The sequence below is a fragment of the Lutzomyia longipalpis genome, chromosome 3, assembly GCF_024334085.1.
Source record: "Lutzomyia longipalpis isolate SR_M1_2022 chromosome 3, ASM2433408v1".
Classification (NCBI taxonomy): Eukaryota; Metazoa; Arthropoda; class Insecta; order Diptera; family Psychodidae; genus Lutzomyia; species Lutzomyia longipalpis.
Genome location: NC_074709.1, coordinates 28,206,668 through 28,224,688, shown reverse-complemented (window position 1 = coordinate 28,224,688; position 18,021 = coordinate 28,206,668). Strand labels below are relative to the sequence as shown.

General features: G+C 37.0%; 1 long non-coding RNA gene and 1 pseudogene across 1 annotated transcript; both read left to right on the top strand.

Annotated features, from left to right (window-relative positions):
- The first annotated feature begins 4,514 nt into the window (after positions 1-4,514).
- On the top strand, positions 4,515-15,027 carry LOC129792343 (NADH dehydrogenase [ubiquinone] flavoprotein 1, mitochondrial-like; annotated as a pseudogene).
- Positions 15,028-16,118: 1,091 nt separating this feature from the next.
- On the top strand, positions 16,119-17,272 carry LOC129793632 (uncharacterized). Its single transcript, XR_008750948.1, has 3 exons — positions 16,119-16,234; positions 16,306-16,381; positions 16,506-17,272. It is a non-coding gene; the product is annotated as an uncharacterized LOC129793632 (long non-coding RNA).
- The last annotated feature ends 749 nt before the right edge of the window (positions 17,273-18,021 follow it).

Genomic DNA, 18,021 nt, shown 5'->3' with positions numbered 1-18,021 from the left:
CACCTAATTGATTCAACGAATTTATTTTTTTGTATTTTTTTAAGGGGACGTGAAGACAACCCCCGAAACATGAATTATGTGATGCCTGGCAGAGGACAATTTGAACCGTTGCGCGAGTGTCGTCGGAAATGGACTCATAAATTCACCTTTGACAGCATTTTTCTAGTCGCACGACTCACTTTTTTATTTTATTTTATTTCATCGTCATGGATTTTTGCTTCAGGCAAAGGAACAGCGGAGGAGGAGAGGTGGGAGAAATGAGCAGGGTTAAAAAAAAATTAGGGAACAAATTCACATTGAATTTAAGAAAATTTGAAAAATATATTAGATGAATTTTTTAATGAAGGAAATGTAGGGAAAGATGGCTTTAATCCGACCTCGATATGAATTTTGCTAAAGCAATTAATTTGATTTTGAGAAAATGTTGAGATTTTAGGGAAAAATCGTGAAGTTGAGACACATCGAATTACGATACATAATAAGTCAAAACACATACCATTCATAATATATTCTACAGTACGTAAACTCTAGAAATTTATTGGTTCGTTATGTGAACCGGAGCATCGTAAAGAAAATTCAAATTCAGAGAATAAAATAATTTTTTTACACTTCGCGTATAATTCACTTTCCCAGTATTTCATTCCTATATTATTTTTTTTTTACTTTCCACGTAATTTATTAACGTGTTAACAAAATCAATGCAAAAAACAAAGAAAAATTTTCAAAAAATAATTTTTATTTACTTCAATTTTTTTGTTACAAGATTTTTACAATAAACATTTAATGTCTTGCATGATTGATTACAAAGCTGCTCTTGCAGAAGAATTCTGAAGAGAGATTTTCAACACATATTTGCATATTCATTGTCAAAACAATGTTGTGTATTTTTACCCTTCATGCAGCACTCAAAGGATACTAATCCGCAGCAAGGAGGATTCGGATCAGTTGCACAGCTAAAGAGATCTGCCACCGTCACCACCATGAAACAGGTTGAGGTGTTGGCTAGGGCAGTTAGACAAGATGTTAGATCCAATTCTTCGGCATGAAGTCCTCCAAAGGCGATGCAGGCCAAAGTCAGGAATGTCAGAGAAAACTTCATGGTTCCAAAAGATTTTTTTTCTTAAGTTCTTCTGTGGTAGAATGGAAACTTTCTTATGATTTCTCACTGTAGGAATATACCTCTTTTTATACTAAAAAAAAATGTGTCATACCTACAGTAGTTTAAAAAAAAATCTTTTAAGTCTAGAAGATAAGACTTGGACTTTTTTATAAGTAAAAGACAATGGATCATTTTATTTATTTAGCCCAGACGGGCAATTTCTTGGCACATGTTTTTTTAAATTATATTAAACAAAAAGAATAAAATTAGCAAAAGAGTTTAAAGATAAGAAAATTATGAGAACAATGAATAGTTCAAAAAAATTGCATTAATGTGCCGGTATTAAATTAAATTTTTTCAAAGTGTTTTGAATTACTTTTTTTCTTAAGAATATTAGTTTTTATAATCATACAATTAAGAAATGAATGGTCCATAAATAATTCGAAATTAATTATATGGAATCTATAAAAAAAAAGAAAACCAGAAAAAACAAATGGCAGAATTCGAAAAATTTATGTTTTTTTTTAAGGAAACTAGAAAAAAATTTGTAGAACGTAAAAAAAACCAAAACCGACTTAGAAAACACAAAAATAATCTATTAGGTATAGAGAAAAAAACTTCGGCCTCACGAAACATAAAAAAAAAACATCTAGAAACTTTTAGAAAAGTTAAATTAAATATTTTTTGTCGTGGTTTGTTAACTCTTTCATTCTCCGGACTTCGTAAGTAGCAAATTTTCATCTTTCATCCCGAAATCCATAAAAGAAAACTCAATTTTTCTTCAAGAGTCTTCGGCTAACTTTTCATAGTTAATTGAGATTTTCTTTCTGATTTAAGAGAATTATCAGTGTCCTGCTGGGTAAACTTTTTCTCTACTTTCCGTGTATTTTAATAGCTTTTAACGTATTTTTGGTTTTTCATAAAAATTCTTGCAAAAAATATTCAAACAAAATTCTTTTATGAAATTTTCCTTGAAATATTTCGAAATTTTCCAATTATTCAATGAGAAATTTCTTTTCTATCCTCATGATAGAATCAGAAGCGTGCGAGACACAAGAAATGTTAAAAAATTCTTTCTCCTTCGAACTAAAGGAGTTAAATACATATAAAATTCTCTTTTTGAATTTACAAATTTGACTCGTTTGGCATTTTTCTGTAATTATGTTGTTTATCCCCAAATATTAAGTATTTGAAAAGCCATTGAAAATAAATTATTTCATTTGACAGACTGACAGTGGGAAGGAGGAAATCTCCCGCGTGTCTGGCATTTCTGTGTGCTGAAAAATAAAAGAAATGAAGAAAAAACAGCGGAATGAAGGCAAAAGAATCTTCATGCGGGGCGCGCACTTCATTTCAATATGAAGAGCAAATTACAATATTTCATCGATAAATCTCTCCCGTGGGGACGAAAATTTATTGTACAGGTGGATTATGAATTAGTTTTTGATGATTTATTAATAGATTTTCTTCTGTGCTGCTTGTATCATCTTCATTTGAATTTCTTTGGGGTCCACTTTCTTTGGCCCAAGATATAGCCCCAGAAGATGGATTGTTTTCTCTTGGGACGTCCACCATCTAATTTGTGGTCATCCTAGAGAGGGATCCTCTTCTTCTCTTCTCGCTTCGTCTCTTAGGGGGCAAATAAATTCATCGTGAGACAATTTTAATGGGAATTTCTTATTTAGTGGGTGATACCAGGGCAAAGGGAATTCTCTCAGAAGCAGAACTATGTGGGTAAAGTTCGCTGCATGGGAACCACATAGAAAATTCTAAAGGAGGACCATTGTGTGCAAAGTAGATTGGGCCCTATGAGCGGGGATTTCTCACACACAGGATGCAAAACGTGCGCGCGCGGCCTCGAAGGGTAAAAAAAAGAGAATTTTGCGCGCCAATTTTGCAAAATTCACTTTTGCTCGCGCCATAGTGACCAAATGGCTAAAGAATTGTTTTAGAAGAGGAAGAGAGAGTGTCTCTGCATGCCACGGGGAATTCTTCTTATCCCATCTGTTGCTCCGTGAGCAGGTCCGTGAGACCCCAAGCGGTGAAAGAAATTTATATAGGAGAGACCCCGAAATTCACATTGTCCACGCCGCAGAAGAACCTCAAGCGAAGGTCACGGAATTTATTAAAACAAAAAGAATATTTTGAGAGAAAATGGTCCAAGAAAGGCCGCAGATGGGAGGAAAAACTTCTATTGAGGGGCTCGAGGGAATTTTGGAGCAGGAAAATTTATTATTTATTTTAATTTTTGGGATGATAAAGACGTTGAGAGTAAGAGAAGACAGAAAGAAGGTGAGAAAAATTTTTCATATGCTAACTCATTATTTTCCTAATTATAAATAAAACATTTTTTTAAGTTAGAAAATAAGTTAAAATTTCATTTAAAAAAATCTCAATTAAAACTTAAATGATAAAGAAATTCTCAAGAAGTACTCACTGCTCATTTTTCCACCCCCACAGACACAACAAACAATTACCAGAGAGTATGTCAGAGAACAACTCAAGTGAATTTCATGAAAACCCCATTAGATCGTCTCTAGCTAGAGCAAGCCATTGAGGAAGGAGGAAGAAAAATTGTGAGTGATGCAGCATATGCTCGGGTCTGCGTCAATTAATTTCCACTCTAATCGGATGATCTTACTTTCTCGCACTTTTCCACCCTCGTGTGCACAAAAGAAGAAAAAAAAGAATTCTTCGTCTGTTTGACAATGGGATTAGCTGCGCGTTGGCCCTTGAATATGTGTTCCAATTGATTCCTCTTCTTGTGTACAACACATTGCCGGGGGGTGGGAAATTAATATTTTTCGCACTGAAAAACCCGAAAAGACTCTCTCAGTTAAGACCATTGACCTCATACGCAGAGTCATATATCTTGGCGAATTATGTCATATTTCTGTGGATTAGAATGCATGTGAGTGTGTATTTATTGTGTGTATCTGTAATAAATGATGGAGTTCGCGCGCATTGACAAAGAGGGTGGATTTCATCATCAAATAAGGGTGCGGATGGCCCTGTGGGAGACCAAGAATCATCTCAGGGATTTTTCCTCAAGAATCTTGGCTTTATGATTTATTTTTTGGCTTTTTGCAAATTTTAAGGGATATTTAGAGCAATGAACAAAAGTGAATAATCTCCTTTTCTTCTCCTACATCTTTTAAGTTTAAATAATTCCACCAAAAAATGCTCCAAAATGTAACTGATGAACTTTATTATTGCATTTTAGGGCTCTATTGGGGGGGAGGGAGCTCTGTGTTTGGGACAGCAATGAAGATGTGGGAAGAGGATGCAGGGCGTGTGAAGCTCCCCAGAGGGACATCCATTATCCACCACCCCATTGATTTGTTCTCTGCATGTTGGCAATTTTTGCAATTCAAATATTGTGTTTCGTTAATTTTTAATGGGCACCCCATCAATGATGAATGGCAAAGGTAATTTTGTTGTGATTCAATTCGCACGACCCGGGATAATTTTTTTCTCTCTCTTGTTTTTTGCAATGGGGGGTGACAAACCCTCCCTACGGGGGGAAAGGCCATGGTAGGAGCCACCTGGAGCTCTCAATCGATGTTGGGGATTTATGTGGCTGCAGCACGCCAAGGAGACTGCCCGGTGCAATATTTATTCCTCTGACTGAGCAGCACCTGAGGCCCCAGATGGGATGGCTCCACTGGCGTAAAAACTAAAGAGAAGAGAAAATGTTTTGCATGCGTGACAAAAAACAACGCCACAGTGGCCTCTTTTGCCCCCAAACACGGACTATATGCCGCGCATTATTCTCACCAATGTTCCAACATACTTCGCGCCAATGTTTAGATGCGATGGGATAAATTTATTGGTGTCATATAATATTATTATTATATCAACATGAAAATTTATAAATAATGTAATTCAAAATGTTACCAACATATCGATCGCGAGGTGAATGCGCGTGCTAAACAAATCGCGCGGTGGACGCGGGAGGTGCAAATACACCAACAATGTGCGAGAAAGGAGACCTTTTGCGGGGTTGGGGGCAACAGCAATAAAAATAAAAAAAAAGACAGAGAGAAAAAGGAAATGTTCTACGTTGTGGAGCAATAAAGTAAATAATGGTGGTACAAATTTATGATCTCCTTCGACTTCTTTTTCACCGGAAAAAAATGATCGGCGTGTCATTTGGCGTTTCGCGATAATCGCGTGAAGATTGTTTATGCGAGAGCAATGGGAAGGGCACATAAACACATTATGTAGGTACATAATAATATATTGTAGGTATGTTACATATTGGTTTTTCCTTCATATTGAATTTGTTGCGTTAGATCCGAGATACTAATATTGGAAGTTCTGCTGGGAAGGTTGGGAAATAAACTTCCAGAAAGATTTTTTTATCCATTTTAGCGTTTTAATTGTTGAAAAATGGTAGATTTAGAATTAAAAACAAATTCTTGATTTGTAACCCATGCTTCCCTATTTTATTCTTAAAAATAAAACTAGAAAAAAAATCATTTTAAAGAAAGAATTTATTTCTGTACAAAAAATATTAATAAACAGAATATTAGTTTTCCCTTAAAGAGTTGCAAAAGGAAATTGATTGATGACACCCAACAATGTCCCCGAAATCCTTATTGACTTGTATGCAAATATAGGGAGGGTAAGAATGCGAAATTAATCATATCGAGCCTCCTTGGGGTGGCTTTTTGATAAAAAAAGGGGCAACCAGGGGTGCGTCAGACGCAAAAATGCCATTGACATTGCCTCACACGGAGGCAAGGGGGTACAGAATGAAAGTGACTTGTGTGCCTGACAAATTATCATCCACTTGCCAGGAGATAGCGAAGCGAAAGGATTCTCTCGACTGTGTGGATGTGACACTGCACCCCACAAGGACAATCAAAAAGTCATTAAACAGCGCGGACTGTGCTAATTCTACATTGATCAGCTATGCCCGCTTTGCCAGGATATGCATGAAATTTCCTTCTCTGACTGATGGAAATTTCTGTCGCATCTTTTGGCCCGTGTTAATTTGAAGGGAAAGAACTGCAAAGGGTAGGTAAATGTGCAAAAAAAATCTTCCCCTTTGGGTGCTTTTTATCCTTATTTCGTTCCATTTGCGCGCATTCCTTGAGGTTGTTTTTTTCCCTCCAATGTCTTCCTGCGAGTACTTCTCGACATTGTGTATGAAAGTGAATCTCCTCTGGAATTATACAATGATTGATGCAAATGCGCATTCGGCGTTAAATAGAGATTCATTCCATCCTTTGATGGATGAGTCTGGAAATTCTGCACACACACACATCCTGTAGGGATGAATATTAAAATTATCTAACATAGGGAATGTACCCAGAATAGCTCGCATGAATGGAGTCCCAGGAGGTGCTGGAAGGATCAGAATATTCCCTCAATGTTGTTAGAAAAATAACGCGAAGAATAATCCTAAATTATTGCTCAAAATGTGATATTTTTATTTTCGAAGAACGCATAATATAATAAGCAAATAAGTAGTGCAGTGGTAGAGACGTAGTACACGCAAGGGAAGAACAATGAGTTCAAATCCAGACTTGGACAATTTTTTCCCAACTCCTTTTGGCTCCAAAATCAATCAATGTGTAATAAAAAAAACATTTTAACATTCCCTCAATTCGTGAAACAATCCTGACAGTTGACAAAGTGTCAGAAAAATAACATTTTTCGTGAAGATATCTCTTGAAATAAATTCAGCACAATAGATATGAAAGTGATCCTTGTATGTAGCTAAAATATGAGACACTGAAAGTCGAGATAAAGGACTATTCTCATGTCTTTTTCGGTAAAATATTTTATATGTTGTTCGTTGGATACAAAGAGGATAAAAATGGTTGAATGAGAGATCCCTAATCGTGGGTCTCACAGTTGTGTCAGTTAGGGGATGTGAAGGTGGACACAACGGACAACCTGCTGGAGTGACAACAAATTGCCACAGGGATGAGGATATTCAACATAATACAGCACACACAATGAGCCCCCATTAATGATCGTCAATTATTCGATAGCGTCATCAAATTCATCCCTCATTTATTCGATCACGTCTTCGAGGATCCACCCAAGCGGAAGATGGCGCGGTCCATATCTTTGGAGATCTTGAGGACAATTTAATGGATAAATCGTGTCTCTTTTGGCTCATTTTCTTCTTGTCTTTTCTCCTTCATTTTTTTCCAGCTCTTCACCAAGAAGGTGAAAAAATCGTTCATAATACTGGGGCGCCATGAGTTTGACTTTATGGACTGAAGAATCTCCTTATACCTGCAAGTTCTTAGCCATGGTCGCCACAGTGGACGCCTCTTCATCTAATTTATTTCCCCTTTTGCATTTTGTTGCAATATTATTTATTTCTTCGTCTCAATCTTTCCTCCTGTGAGAATAAAAATAGATCCTGTGCCTTCTCTCCTTTTGTCTAGACAAGATGAAGATACAAAAATGAGATAATTTAGGAGTGTGAGGCGTCATACATTCGACAAAAATTTCTACCTCTCCCTGTTCCATTTTTCCCCATGCCCCGCAAAAGAAACTCTGCCAATTACTTAAAGACGATATCTCGTTCCAAACTCAGAGAAAAAAAATATTATTTCAATCACATATTAGCTCGGTCCGGGAGTTCATTCATAAAATTTTTTCTTTTTTGATGGTCAAAGAAAAAAAATCGGAGTGATTTATCAACATTCTGTTTGCTTGTTTCTCCTCCCTCTTACCGAATGATGGGCTTTTCATTTTGTGGTCTCTCAGAAAGGTTGAAAATTATGGGATTACACACAAATATCGCCCTCTTAATCATTTAGCACTCAAATAGATGTTTTAGCTTCTGGTTATTCCTTTTTCAAATTAACTTTATTAATGATTCTATTTTGTGGTTAGATTTTGTGGAAAAAAACTGACCTTTTCTCGGCTGTAGCCTAATGTTTTTTTGGTATATTTGGGTCATTGATGGATTTTGAAAAGAAATTTTAGAGATTTTAGGTAATTTAAATTTTTCCAGAGCGTCGCTGGTTTGTAAAAAACGCGTCATCTTGTAGAAAAATTGTTTTCTGGGTAAGAAAAATTATTTTCTCTATCAATTTATAAAGAATTTTTCCAGTCTTATTGATTTAAAAACTTTGAAATAAATAAAATAAACAAATTAATAGAAAACAAGATAAAGAGTCTTCAAAAGAAGGTAAAAGTTGCGCACAAATCGACAAAGCGCGAGGCATGAATAGAAGATGTGCGATTTATGGGCATATGAATGGGACCGCCGAGTATTCTCTCTTGTCATTTATTAAATACTTATTGCTATATAGCCCAATGTTAATAGCATGTACCATCTCCGACAAAAGTTCCCTACGTGGGCGCCACGAACCAACAATTTATTTATGCACATCACAGTCTCAATAAAACCAGCCGCACGCGGACAAATTCAATTTTTTTTCAATGAGCCAAAAGAACCGCGGCCAATGAAAGAATCTTTTTGGTGCCTTTGGGGAGTGATTGTTGTGCTGTGTAATTAAATTTTCATGCATGTTGTGATGAGATGAAAAGTTGCGGAGCCCCGGAAACCAATTGCGCCCCTTCACAGGGCGGTGGCGGCGGTTCATTTGAGGCACGAGCCTCGTGCCAAGTGGTTGATGTTTTGTTGTATTTCTGTGCCATTGTTAGCCGTGGAGGTGGATGTTGTGAAGTAATTTGAAGAGTATTAATTCATCCTGTGCCAAACAATGGAGTCCTCAGGAAACATTCAGGAAAAACATTCAGTGCCCGCGAGGAATTTTTAAATAACATCGGTGAGGACAGTTGGTAAGTCAAATTCAGTGAAATCTAAATTTTAGAAGGAACAAGGGGTGTTTATCCGAAAGAAAATAAATCGGATCTTCGGAAATATTCCCAAAATCGAATCAAAATATTCGGCAGATGAACACCCCTTGAGAAGAATAAATGTTTTAGAAAAATTTTAGAAAAAGGACTTTATGCACAAAACATGGAGCAATGTTCTTAAATAAAATAAAAACAGATTATATTTTTTATAATTTTCTTTAATAACATAAAAAATGGTTTCTTTTACCAACTTGCAAAAAAAAAATTAAACTCTTGAACAAGATAAACTCCCAAATCAATTCAAAACTTACCCCACATTACACTAAAAAATCATTCTTTTTTACTTTTCAAATTATTCAAATTTTTCCACCCAACTGCCTTTTAATTGTACATCCAAAAAATGCTGTTTAAATTAATTCCTATCAGAGATGTTTAAGCTTCAAGGGTCACAAATATGAATCCTATCGCTTGTCACATCATCACTTGGACAGCAATCTATCTCTTTGCTTTGCGATTGAAAATGAAGAGGAAGCCGCCAAGCACTTCAAGAATTAACTATATTGATATTTTTGTGCTTGTTTTTGGCCCTTTGTGAGTGTTTTCCCTTTTCTTTGGGCGAGAGATTAAGGAGAGAACAGAGTTTGAGGAAAAAAAAGAACATCAAATAAACTCAATTTCCCCGCGCACGTCCCTCTGGAAAAAAATTACTCCGCGACGAGGACATGGTAACGACATTTTCGACGAATGAAAAATAATAATGAGGCCCCGAGTGAAGAGGTGCCGCCACTTTTGGCCCTGCTATTGATCCTCCAAACATGCTTAATGAATCATTTGGGATGTGAGGTCGTCTTGACTTTTTTTTGTTCTTCGTTGAATCTTCTTTTGATTGATTTTTGTCGCTCCTTCTTCGAGTCCTTTGAGGAGAGCCGAACGAAAGGATTACAACCCCAACTCCTTTTTCAAGACAACCCCCTATCGACAAAAGGAAAATCTTCTTCCCTTCTGCAGAAGCATCTCTCCCTCTCTCTTCGCATGAAAGAAATCTCAGCCTCAATCAGGAATCACCGCGTTGAGCATTCCTCCTGGGAGACGTGCGATAAGCCCGCATCATCATGAGCACAATAAAAGAAGAAGGAACAAGTGTAGAATAGAGAAACATGTTCCAGAATTTGTCTATCTCCTGAGGAAATCTCTTGTTCAGCTCTTTTTTTTCTCCCTCCTCAATGCCCAACCTTTCCCCCTCGCAGTGAGGAAATTAATTGAAAAAATTGTATCAGGAGGCAGACCGCTCTCGGTGCTGAAGAAAATATAATACGTACATAGAGCTTCCAAAAGAATAAGAAAGGTGAAAAAAAGAGACGCGCTGTCACGATAAGAAAGGCAAAATTGTGCGTGGGCGGACAAACAACGGTGGACAAATAGTAAAGAGAAAGATCGTTTTCCATGTCACCATCAATCAAGTTTCACTCGCACTCTTATGGAGGTTGGAAGGTCGAAACTCTAATCGCGGGACATGCCTTTGAGAATGACCAATAAACGACTCACAATGCCTTTTTTCACTTCAGGTGTATTATTCATTTCCTTCGCGACTTGTGTAGCAACACAATTGCAATTAATTCCGCCGCATGCCATTTGTGGGTGGTCCGTGAGAGAATTTTTCTTGCCTCACAATTACGCAGGTAAATTGTTACTGGAGAAATTCCAGTGGAATGTCAATGGAAGTGCAAAAGGGTGGAGTTTATTTATTTAATTTTAAAGAAAAAAAGGAAATCAAATAGGGGTGAATAGGATCGTTTTTTTGTGTATGTATTTTACTTTATTTCGTTAATTTTAAATGTTCTCGAAAAGTGAATTCTATAACTTTTCAGCCAGGATTGTCCTGATGATTATGAAAAATCATTTGAGCCGAATTTGAAGAAAATTAACTAAAACAGTTCTCGTTTAAAATTTTAGAATATTATAAATTTAATTTTTTTTGTCATTTTAAATTCTTTTGTTATTCTAATTCTTCAGCGAGAAAATTTCCAACCGCCTAATGTTAATGTTCAAAGCATAATTCCTTATTGCTGGCATATTCTCTTTGAATAATTCTACCCGACAAACTGACGACAGTGCAATTTGCAAGTAAATATATCGCGTATGACTTGTCAGAATTCATCAATTGCGCCCCTAAATCATATGCTAATAATTCCTCAAATTTTTCTTTTATACGCAAAGTGAATGTTCTTGTCCGTCGAAAATCACCTGGTCTGTGGCAGCCTCTGGCCAAGAACGTTCTAAGCACTCAAAAATATGCTGCATGCGCAATTTGCAAATAGTGAATTAAATAAAACTATCGGCATATTCTTGAGCAAAAATTGCGCGCATGATTTATGTTTTTGGGGTCTTTGCACGCGCACAAGAGGTCAGCGCATTTTCGGGGAAAGTTCTTTTTTATTTATTTTTTTTCAACAGGTGCGCGCGATGATTATTTATTGGTACACCACGAGGGCATCTCTTGGATGGGAAATGTTTTTTTGTCCCATCTATGCGTTGAATTGGAATTTCACGCATGGACGGCATTCCTAGAGAGGAGTTGGGGGTGTCCTTTTCGCAGCAGGACTCCGTGTTTTATGTTGTGGAGTTATGCTGCAGATGGCGTCAAGATAGACGGCATGCGAGAAGGAATTTATATTCGACTTCCGTGTTCACTGACAATCCTCGCGATGACCATTAAACAAATGACGAGCTCTTGCTCTCTAATGGAATTACCACACCCACCCCCACGCACCCTCTATGCTCACTCAGCTATATAACGTTCAATTTTCATTCCCTTCTTTGACCAATATCCTTCTCAATCTCATGATGACCACACCAGCAGCAAAAATTGATCCTGCTGCGAGGAATTTTGTGCCAACAAAAGAAACATGAAAAGAAAATTCAAACCACGTGTCCTTCCTACGAGGAAAAAAAATAAAATTGTGGAAAAAGAAGCGCCCTGCGGGTCATGCAGAGAGGTCCAACAGGTTACACTCTCGAAGCACTTTAAGTAGTTGTTCAACATGGCAACCCCTCCCCCCATTCCCACCCTCGCACAAAATAGCTAATTATGCAAATTGTCCACCCTATTGGGGCCCCCTGAAATGATATTTCCACGCGCACACCCAATCGCCCCCGTTGGAGCCATTCAAATGAGCCACATTGAGTCACATAAATAACGCAATCGCCTGAAGGTAGATGGAACCGCGTGAAAGGTGGCAAATGGGGTTCGCGTATGCCCTGCAAGAGCGCAATGAGGGGCCTCACGCAACATCTCACACAGTGCACAAATCTATCATAGAAGAAGCCAACAAGCTGAAAAAATATTTTATTTTCCCTTCAATAAATTCCCCAATTTATTGGCCATCGATGTGCCACAGGGTGGATTATTTATTGGATGTGCAGATGTTCTCGGGGCGGCCTTTTTTGCATACTTCTACCCAGTAAACAAATGATTGAGCCAATAAAGGTTCAATCACGATTGAATCAATCAGATTGATCTGCGATTGATCAATAATTGATAAATCAATTGAGCCTGTCAATCGATTGATCAATCATTGGTCAATTATTGGTCAATCGCAGATCAATTCCGATTGATCAATAATTGATCATCTATGCGGACCTATATTGAATCAATATTGATACTATCAATATTGAGTCAACTACAACTCAATCAATTATTGATCATGGATTGATCATGGATTGATCAATTATTGTTCTTCAATTTCTTTATCAATCAATTGGTCAATTTATACTCAATTATTGATCAATCCATATTGATAGCATCAATATTAAGTCAATTTTATCTCAATCAAATTGATCATGGATTGATCAGCTGTTGATCAACTATTGTTCTTTAAAATTTTTGTCAATTTATGCTCAATCCTCGATCAATCACACAATTTCGGGGCAATCATCCGTCAATCATCAGGCAATTACACAATTTGTGGACAATCATTGGTCAATCTCATAATTTTTGTGTTGTTAGCCATTGCTTTTTATTTATTTGCTTTCTTTTTTTAATTGTATAAGAACCAAAATGCACAAACCTACATTTCTAAACAAGGAAGAGAGAGAGCAAGGCAATCTTTGTAGAAGGTGAACAGTCAGTTTGATAAATTGAAATCTTTCTTTATTAACAATGTTAATAAAACATAACAATGTCTAATTATTGAATTAAGGCCTTATGAGATCCTGTAGTACTTTCTTTTCCAAGAGATTCCTAAATTGTAGATTGTTAAGTGACATTGGTCAGTTGATTATTCTTCATCATGCTGCAATTAAATTTCTGGAGCTAGAAAACTTCATTGAAAATATTCAGGCCTGTCTTCGTTGCTTAAAAATCTAATTTCCTAAAGGGAGAATTAAGGATAGTGATAAAGAGAAATCACGCTCTTCAAAGATGTCCTGTATCTGGAAATAATTATAAAATAATTCGCCAAAGTCGTGTAATGAAAACTTCAGATATATTTTTTTTTATATTTCCATACAAAGTAATAGCCATGACAAACTAGTTTAGCAATATTAAATAAATTTTTAATAACATATTTTTTTATATTAGAAATATTAATGAATTATCAATTTCAATATACAAGACATTATTTAGTGTGAATTTTAAAAAATTGAAATTAAATCCTATAGACGAAAGTGTCACATTTTTCTTTTAATGGGAAAATCAATGGGATCTCGCAATAAGACCTCAAGACAAGTTAAAACAAAAGACTTTACATATGCTAAAGATGAGGCTTTAATACATAGCTGCACGAAATGAAAAACTATACTGCGAGACATGCCCCTTTTTTGAATTTGAACGACTAGCGGATCAAAATAGGACCTTTACAAATCTGTATGGGAGGCATGATTAGCGCCTCAAGGGGGCCCTCAAACGAGGGGATTGGTACACAATACAAAGGAAATCTTTTTGAAGGGATCAGAATGGATTATTAATGAAATCAAGGTCTCGGGTGTCTGTAGTCGTGGTGGAGCTGGTTTCCCGTCTGGACTCAAGTGGTCCTTTATGAGTAAGTCCTGAGATGTGCGTCCAAAGTATCCTGTTGTGAATGCTGACGAGGGTGAGCCGGGAACGTGCAAAGATCGCGATATTATGCGCCGCGATCCTCACAAGCTCGTCGAGGGGTGCCTTATTGCGGGATTTGCAATGGGGGCTCAAGCGGTGTACATTTAAGTCCGTGGGGAATTTCATTGAAGTCTCCAACATGCAATACAACATTGCTTGGCGGGATTGATTTGGAAAAATGCCTGTGGGTCTGGATATGATTTTGACGTTTTCATGCATCGTGGAGCTGGGGCGTACAACTGTGGTGAGGAAACAGCCCTGTTTGAGTCGTCTGAGGAAAAGCAGGGTAAGCCACGTCTAAAGCCTCCATTCTCAGCTGATATTGGGGTCTTTAGGTGCCCCACAACTGTTCCAAATGTCGAGATAGTGGCCGTTTCGCAGAGTATCTGTTGTCGTAGTGGTGTGTGATGTGCCAGCGTTGGACGTACCAGGAATTCCGGTACAAAGCTCTTTCATATCTCCGGGTACGTGAATAATCCCTGCACCGTTGAGATGTCAATCCCCCGGAAGGAGCTAATTGAACGTCATGCCGGTGGTGTCCATGGTGGATGGGAGAATCTCTTGGCTGTCATTCCCAGTGGATCATTGACCCCAGGAATCCTACAGAATATCTGCACGGAGGCTTGGAATGGAATTTGATGGGCTCGTGCAGATGCAGACGTCCCTGAAAACGGCTGCCGTGATGAAATTCTGTTCCATGTGTGAATTCTACAAGCACGGGAGTAGCTGTCTGTTTACACCATGCCACGAAGACTTGGGATGGATTCACAAGATTATGGGCTCTTTGTGATGGGTAATGCGAAGCAAATTGAGGGGCATACCATTTGTGCTCTGACCGATGGAGTTGCATGGCCCGTTCAGGGGCTCATCCGGCACTTCCGCCCTGTAATTGAGGAACGCATCGTGGCGGCAGGTGGGCAGAAGATTGTTAGAATGATTTCCATTGATTGAGATTCTCTGAAGATTTTTTGGTCATACATGGCGCATGAAGATTGTGGCTGTCCAGACCACCAGGAGGTTACGTGTGAATGATTCGTGTACCTAGAGATGAAAATTCAATTTGTAATTCCATACAAAAGTTACATTTTGGTGCATTTTACTCCAAGAAGCGCAAGAGATACCCCAAATAGTTATAGATGGAACTTCCGCTATCCGGAGAAAGGACAGATGAGTTGTTGCCAGTATTTCCCACCGGATTCCATCATCCTGAGCAGTTGAATGATTGTGTTCTTTTCACAGATTTGAATTCTTACAATAGGAGACACTGCTGACGGAATTTACTAATATTTTATTTACTTATTTTTCCCAAAACGAAAGAAAAACAATACAAAAATTAACATAACCTCAATTTATGGTTGAAAAGATTGAAAAATAACGAATGCGCGTTCGGAGCGTGTTCGTATGTCATCGCGACAAGGGGTGTTTATCTGGACAAAATTATTCGGATCTTCGGAAATATTCGGTTTATTCACTAATATTCGATTCATTCACCAAGGAAATTCAAATATAGCCTAAGCTAAGTCTAATTAAGTCTAAAAATATTAAATTCAAGCATAAAAACGCTTAAATCAAACCAAAAAGTTGTAAATTCAACCCATTCAACCCCAAATTTGAAGAAAGAATCACAGCTAAAAAAAAATAAATTCAAGCCAATTTGGTTTTCAGTCCCAAAACAGCTCAGATTGAGGAACAAAATTTATTAAAAATAAATATAAAAGCCTAAAAAAGGACTAGATTCAAACCGAAAAGTAGTAAATTAATGCTAATAAGTAGTAAATTTAACCCAAAAAAGATTAAATTCAAACAAAAAATTCCTAAATACGTTTTTGAATTTTTTTACGTTTTAGTTTATCGATTTTTAGCAAAGGATGTTCATGTGAAATTAAATATTCAATATTGTATATTAAATAAAAATCAATTCTCATAAATCTGATATCATTTTTAGGTCAATATTACGCCCTTATATTTCCATAATTTTCTACATTTAAAGTCTTAATAATTTTAAGTAATAGTTAATTTAAAAAGACACTAGGAAGTCAAAATTGGGATTCGCTTAAATAGCCAAAATATTTGCCAGATAAACACCCCTTGCATCGCGATATGTCGGTTCCTTTCAGCCATTTCTTTTTTTGTTTTTCTCTCCGTGCGTGCACGCGAAAGTGGAGTTTCCCGAGTTTCCTTTCATTTGTAATAAAGAAAAAAGTATCCAAAGAAAGAAGAAAGATCGCAAAGATAAGTTGATTGTAAGGATATACTTTTCATGCGTAATTTATATGTAATCTTTTAATAAATTTCTTGTTTTCCGAATTTCCAGAAAATTCCAAGCAATTCAAGAAAATACTACAAGTGAATTTTTATTAGGTACATTCCGTGAGAAAAAGCCCCAATCCGTGAGTACTTTTCTTTTAACATATTTCCGATACTTCCACTCCCTCCCCCCCCCCCCCCCCAATAAAATGATTTCTCCGTATAATGTCTTGCTTCGAAATGTTAACGATACTGTCTATAAATCAGGATAATGGTCCGCATAGTGAGATTGCCCTAGATGTTCCGGATTCATTTATTGCACGCAATAAGACACCACCGCGATACCCACCACCTCGTCTACCGATTCAGCTAAATGGATCAGTAAAGCCAATTCCACCACCTCGTGAATGATCAAAAGACCAGTATGGTCGTTTGGTGAATCGTACATCATCTCCACAAGTGCCCGATCATATAATAACACTTCAGCAACAAACACCGGGTCAAATCGCACAAATTGTCGAACCAACCCCCGAATAATTGGATAACATTAGGAAATTCCAGGAGCAGCTCAGACGACGACGAGAAGAGGAAGAAAGAGTAGCGCAATAGAATGAATTCCTCAGAGCAAGTTTACGTGGTTCACGCAAGCTACAATCACTACCGGATGGCTCAGTGGTCATCAATCCGATTGGGGTGGAGAATAAAGCCTATCTGGAGGATGAAGAATTGGCAGGAATACGCAATGAGGGTAAAGCCATGGTCATTGAACGAATTGTTCGTGGAGGTGCAGCAGAGAAATCGGGACTCCTGCACGAAGGTGATGAGATTCTCGACATGAATGGGATTGAGATGCGGGGGAAGAGTGTGAATGATGTGTGTGCCCTACTGAGTGCAATGACGGTACTCTTTCCTTCCTCATTGTCCCAGTTGGGAGTCTACAACCTGGTGGCGGTGGTCGCGATCCACCAGTTCTGCATGTACATTTGTTGAGTATTGAAGTACGTAAAATGATTTTTTTGGAAATAAAAATGTTGTTGAAATAAATATTTTTTGTTTCATTACGAAAACGAGGAAAACAATGCAATCAATCAGATTGATTGAGAATTGAGCGATAATTGTTTATCAATCTGATTGATCATCTATTGATCAATTATTGATAATCAATCAGATTGATTTAGAATTGAGCGATAATTGTTTATCAATCTGATTGGTCAACTATTGATCAATTATTGATAATCAATCCGATTGATCAACTATTGATCATCTATGCGGACCTATATTGAGTCAATATTGATCTCAATAATTGATCAATGATTGTCAAAATTTGTTTACTGGGTACCTATGAGAAATAGACGAGAGAAAGGTATAAAAGAAGGCAATATGCGTGAGCATTTTATATTCATACACATTTTGGGGTCATTGGGGGTCATACGTAAAAGAGAAAAATGTCACAAGTTAGTAACCCTTTTGAGGAGAGAGACACACAAAAAGGGGGCAACAATGTATTAAGGAATTTCAACAAGACTGAATTAACTTGGAAAGAAAATATTAAATTGATCCAATAAATTAATATTAATTTGCTTATGTTTAAGAAGAAGAATAAACGAATATTTTGAATTTATTTTAAAGGGATAAAATTCGAAAATTAACGACGATTTGTTTAGGAGGTTTGTAAAGAATTTAGGCTGGATTTATTATTGTATTCTGATTCTCTTAATTTTAAATTTTTAGGAAGAATTGTTTTTAAATTATTTGGGATTTGTTGCGTTAATTCATTAATATT